At 40.1% G+C, this 6,000-nt stretch overlaps 1 long non-coding RNA gene across 2 annotated transcripts in view; it reads left to right on the forward strand.

Annotated features, from left to right (window-relative positions):
* The window catches only part of LOC140911636 (uncharacterized), a 71,975-nt gene extending 66,284 nt beyond the window's left edge, over nucleotides 1-5,691 (forward strand). For both annotated transcript variants that reach the window (XR_012159060.1, XR_012159059.2), the window contains exons 5-7: nucleotides 3,659-3,963; nucleotides 4,650-4,713; nucleotides 5,622-5,691. This is a non-coding gene — a long non-coding RNA (uncharacterized LOC140911636). The remainder of the gene's footprint in view (nucleotides 1-3,658; nucleotides 3,964-4,649; nucleotides 4,714-5,621) is intronic.
* Nucleotides 5,692-6,000: the final 309 nt, after the last annotated feature.

A 6,000-nucleotide genomic window follows, 5' to 3' on the forward strand; every position in this document is an offset into this window, starting at 1 on the left:
TAATGGAGTTCCTGATTTACACCAACTAAGGATATAGGCCTAAATATCAATTTGTTTCCTTCGCAACATCTCAACACTGGCTTGAGTTTCACAGAAATAATACAGTAAACTAGAAAGGTGCAGTTTCCCAGAAGGCTGAAATTATTGGTAGTAAAACACTGACAACAGCCCTTTTTTTGGCCCTCTGGAGAAGCCTGAGGTTTGCCTTCCCAGCAATTGTCAAGCGTAGATTAAAGCAGAGGCAGCTGTGTCTATCTGAGTGATGTGGGAGCTACAAAGGAATCTAACTAGCCAGCATGTTTCATGTTCTGAAGGCTCTCCCTCCTGGTGCAGATCCATCACATTCCCTGCAAAGTTATTTTTATGGCTTGAGGTGTGTTTTTTTTCCTAACCACAGTAAAATATAGCCCCATACTATCAGGTCATGCAGTAGCACAATAGCTGAAACAGAGCTAGGGTCTTTGGTTTAATAGAAATGTGTTTTAGGTAATGGTTTGAAAATCAACAGTTATTTTACAGATTTAATTATTCATGGACTTTGTTCTAACTAGCATACTTCGCACATACAGGACAGAGTGGGGAAGGGAATAAGATGACTTTCCCCCTATGGGGCTCAGATAGAACTGCACCCCCTACACACAGTGAAGCCTGGGGACTATTCCTAAGTTACTCATGCAGAAACAAAAGGAGGTTTTGCCTTCCCCACACTGTCAGGGGGAAATAAGCTGCACCTCTTAAAAAGGTACTGCCATTTTCAGCGCTCCCCTAGGCACTGATTTGTTGCAAGAGATTTTCTGCTCCTTTGTGTGCTCCATTTGAGACAATACAGCTCGGTACTACCCCCAATCCAGGACAGGGCCTCAGGATCATCCTCTAGCTCAAGATTGTAGATGACTCTTCAATATCTCCCAATCTGTTTTCTCTCAAAATACGTATTTCTAAGTTAACCCCAGATGCCTGCCACGTTTTCACTGGGTAACCAGAGGCTGCCCACACCAGTTACTATTTAGTTACTTTACAGGGCTGGGGAGAGAGGTAATTTGAGGGGGTAGAATCCAGTTTTACTTGCTTCTCTTGCATGATTTAAAAGATTAGCTATGCTAGCTTGAGTCAGTGATCAGCGAAGGCTTTCTTACCCATTATTCCTCACAATAAATAAATTATAAAACACAAGCTATTTCAATGGGAAAATCCTGGATAGTGCTGAGCACTTGCTAACTCCATGCAAGTCATACATTGTATATGTTTTGCCATATGTAGAACTTCAAAATTAATATTTCCATTCCATATATTTTATAGTAACCAAAAGTGTGCGAGGCATTACCACACAGAGCTTACTGGGTACAATTTTCAGAAGTGCTTAATTATGTAGCAGCATAGGTCGCATTAGACATACCTGCACTAGCTCTGCTTGAGATAACACCTAACAATAGCACTATGTCCACAGCGATATGGGTGATGACTTGGGTTAGCCACCCCAAGTACAATCCCGCCGGACCCCCCCCAGGTACGCACTCAGGAGGTTAGCCCAAGCCACTGCGTATGCAGTTGTGGACATGCTATTATTTTTAGGTGCTAGCTCAAGAAGCACTAGTACAGCTATGTCTACATGAGCTGGGAATCACACCTTCCGAGTCAAATGCAGACATATTCTTAGTAGTCTTCCTTTGGAACTCTGCCCCTGGTTTGTTCCAGGCAACTGGTATGTGTTTGTTTAGCATACTGCCACTTCAGCTTTAGATGGCAGAGTGCCTATGGAACCACTGGATTATCTAAAGCTGTCCTCTGAAGTGTAAGACTACCTGCCTTCTCTTTAGAGTACAGCTACCTCCCTGGCACAGGGAGTTGCCCTCGCTTCTTCAGCTGTGAATTTGGCCTCTAGTTTAAGTGTTATAAATCAGAAAGAAGAGATTTCAGAATTGACTTGTTGGGGAGTGGGAGGAAGAGGCAGGATTTTAATTTAATGAGATTGCACTTCAGAATAGCTGCATATGTCCACTTTTGTTTCCTTTCTGTCAAAAACCTGGGAATACTTCCAACCTTGGATTTACAGAATTATTGTATTCCTACCAAAAAAAATTTCTGACGTCCTTGGCTTACGATAATATTAGAGCTTGCTTGAAGCAGCTTGGCTGTGATTGAAACAAAATTCCCTCTGCAGCTTCCAAGTGACCAGTTCTTTCTTATCAGTCTGACAAGCAGGGATTGGGGTGAGGGAGGTTGAGACACAGGCAGAATTTGTGAGCAAAGGATAATACTGAACATGCTTGTTACCAGTTCCTTGTTGAGAAACCCCCCTTTGCTGCTTCAATCCATTTTCCTGCCCGTGTCTTCCAAGTGGAAAAATATGTTGGCACCTGCTTGCTTCCAACTGGCATGTGGTATCACGCTCTTAGGAAGCAGTTGCCTGTGATATTGACAGGTCTTATCATGTAGTTTAAGACCAGTACAGAATTGAAGTTCACTCTTATGATATTAAAATGATGAGTGGAGATCACTAGATCACCTCTTCACCTTACTTAGAGAATTATAAAAAGATATATAAACAAACAAGGAAAAACCTCTCACCCGATCAATATAGTGATATTACAAACTCTAAATACATCTCAGTCATGTGAATTACTAGGCGAAGGCTAATGTGATTCAGGATGCTGAAAAGGTCAAATTTCCACATTGTAATTAGTACCACAACTCAGAGAATATATTCAGCTTTCAACTTCTCTAATTACTTGTATTTATGGAAAAAAAAATGTCAATGAGCATAAAAAGGGTCCGCTTGGACTGCTTTTGAGTCAAAGGTTAGTAATGAGACTTGGAGTCTGTACAGTGAGTAGTACTCTTTCAGATGCAGTCTTTAAAGTGCCTATTTTATAGTCTCCTTTTAGGCATAGACATGAATTTAAGGACCAACATACATTTGCAAGCTGATGTGTTAAAAATTAAAAGGAGAAACAGATATGAAGAAAATCCATTTGGCAGCTGGTGAGGGAAGAAAAAACATTACATTTGGGTGTGGACCGTTCCCCAGCCTCTTAAGTGATATCTACATTGGGGAAAGGCATCATGTTAACACCTCAAGTAAATGGGCAAGCACTGTTTAAAAACTGTTTTGATCATTCCTGGGCTTAACCACAACCAGCTAAGACATTTGTAGATCATAGAATATCAGGGTGGGAAGGGACCTCTAGAGGTCATCTAGTCCAAGCCCTTGCTCAAAGCAAGACCAATCCCTGATTTTTGCCCCAGATCCCTAAATGGCCCTCTCAAGGATTGAACTCACAACCCTGGGTTTAGCAGGCCATAGCTCAAACCACTGAGCTATCCCTCCCCCTAAGGTGAATGTCCTTACCTATAATAAGGGCAATCTCATGTTTAACGTAGTGTTAGTTAATGTTTTCTAACATAATGTATGTTCTCAGGGCACACTAAGCTAACAAAATTTTCTGGACCAATATTTACACAAATTATTCATATGCTAATCGTGGTCACTCTCAGCCCCAGTTGAAATTACTTGCTATGGAAACTGTTCTTCATCTAGAAGAATGGTATATTTAGGGGACATTTTTGGATGCCTGTCTGCTGCTAGATGATCAAATGGTGGGGGTGTCCTTTCTTTTAATCTTTTATTTGCTGGGTGTTTTTAACCATTTTTCTGCAGATGCGGACCTTCCTGCAATCGTCCATGGATTTGTCACTTCAGAACTCTACTACAGTAATGAACTCTACATCTTAAATCAACCCAGAAATCAGAGATGCTCTGCAGGCAGCATTGGCTGTTTCTTGATTTTTGTGTGGATGTACATTTGATTTTGACCTATAAAGTCTGAAATGGTTTGGGACCTATTTATTTGAAAGACTGCCCTTTTCCCAGTATAACACAGCCACTGCTGCCATCAACAAGGGTGTCTGAGGTGGAGTCTCCTCAGTTTAAAAGGGAGGAGATGCACCAGCTGGTCATTTTTCGTAAGTGAATTTACTCCCCTGCTTGGTGTGAATTAGCTTGAATTTGTTGTGTTTCAGGGCATAAAAGGCCCATCTATTTAACCACGCTTCTGAGAGGCCAGGACATGATAATGGCTGGTGTCCCTAGATGAGAGATGTTACGGTCTGGGGTTGGTTATATTCTGGTTTGGGGCTGAGTGGAAATGGCAGGCTTATTCTTTGTGATTGTATTTGTAACTTATGTCAAAGGTGCCTAGAGCCTGGGAGCTTTTTCCATATTTACTTAATCTTATTATGAATGAAAAGAGAGAAACTGAAATCAATAGTTCTCTCAGAAGGCAATTAATAAATCTACCTGAAGTGGACTAGTATCGGAGCAGTATACCATTCCTTCATGAATGGCAATCCTTCAATTAAATTTGTTACACTGAACAATGAAATTACCAATGTGGTGGTCATCTTTGTTTCCTAGGAACTAGACTGATACCATAATATCACTTTTACATTCATGGGGAACGGCCATCAAAAGATTTCAGTGGTAGCCTGGGCCACATTCAAAATAGTAGTGAAAAGCAGTAACTCTGTCAGCTCTCTGACCAGCCAGTGCTTTCAACCATAAACTTTTTAGGTTTCTACAGACAGGATGTAAAATATAAAATAAATGTGTCACCCTCCATAACAGATATATGAATAGCAGTGTTTTACAGGGTTTCTGAAGACTCCCATTGTACTTACTGTGATTGGAAGACCCCTCCCGCAAAGAAGCCATGGGTGAGAGTATTAAATATTATTTCATTTTCTTGGGCTCCTGTGGTCTACATACATGTGAGAGACCTTATGTGTACCTTGGGTCAATTTATTTTTTAAAAAATGAGCAGAAAAAATAGTGCTGAAAAATGCCAAACCCATCTAGCCAAAGAACCAGTTCCCTCATTTTATTTGGAACTTTTGGGATTTCTTGTCTTCCCTAGTTTTGATTTTTAACAGTCTTAACCTTGGGTGGTATTGTTACTTTTGCTGAGGTTCTATTCTAAGGCTGCAATACTTTTCAAATTTTGGTAAAACAGATTGGGTCAGAATTTATCAATTGTGAATGGTCCCAAACCACAAATTAAAGTAATTACATCAGTGCAATACCTTTGACTTTAACGAAGAGGAGAACATGGGCAATACTATGCAAAATAGGCTTTAGCATGTACATGTGTTCTGTCCAGCAGCTGCCCAATTAGCAAATAGTGCCGGCATAGTGTAGAAATAGACTGACCGAAAGAGGAAGGATGGCCTTATGATTATGGCACTAGTCTGGATTCCTCAGGAGACCTTGGTTCAGTTTCTAGTTGTGCAACACTTCACTTCAATACCTGTGTCTCAGCTCCCCATTTATAAAATGCATCCCTCTCTCATGGGGCGTTGTGAAAATAAATCTATTCTATTAACATGTATGAGAGTCTATGGTTCCTTAGAATGGCATTTTACCTCAGAAGTGCAGAGATAGGTATGTGAGTGCCATTCTATCTCACTGCTTCTGTGGCTTCTCTAATGGAAGGCCTGTAAAACAGTCTTTGTGTTAGTGTTGGGAGGAGCCAGGATGGGAGTAGAAAATACCCACCCTGTTCTCTCCCCTGTCGAATACAGGCTTTCTTCCTGTCAGAATTTGACCTATGTTTTTTTCTACCTAGGTAGCAACTAGAACTACACTGCGAGCTATTTAGAAAATGCAACGCTATTCTTATCAGCTCTGAGCTACGTAAAAAAAATTTAATATTTGTAATGTTTATATAGAGATTTATCTCAGAGCCACTTCTCTCATATACATTATTTCCTGGTCTAATCTAATATTTGCTTGGACTCTTCCTTGTGTTCAATACTTTTTAGAACTGTAATAAATAATCCAATTCAATTTAAAAAATAATGTTTTCCTCCAGATTCTAATAATCCTGTGATACAATCTGTCCCCAGTTATAGTAACATGTAGTAATTTCCTTTCCTTTTCAATTTCTTTTAAAGTTCTTTTTTTTCCAATTAATTTCTTTTTTGTAAGAGGCTCTTTTGCTCAAA

Source organism: Lepidochelys kempii, chromosome 5 (assembly GCF_965140285.1).
Source record: "Lepidochelys kempii isolate rLepKem1 chromosome 5, rLepKem1.hap1, whole genome shotgun sequence".
In the NCBI taxonomy this organism is placed as follows: Eukaryota; Metazoa; Chordata; order Testudines; family Cheloniidae; genus Lepidochelys; species Lepidochelys kempii.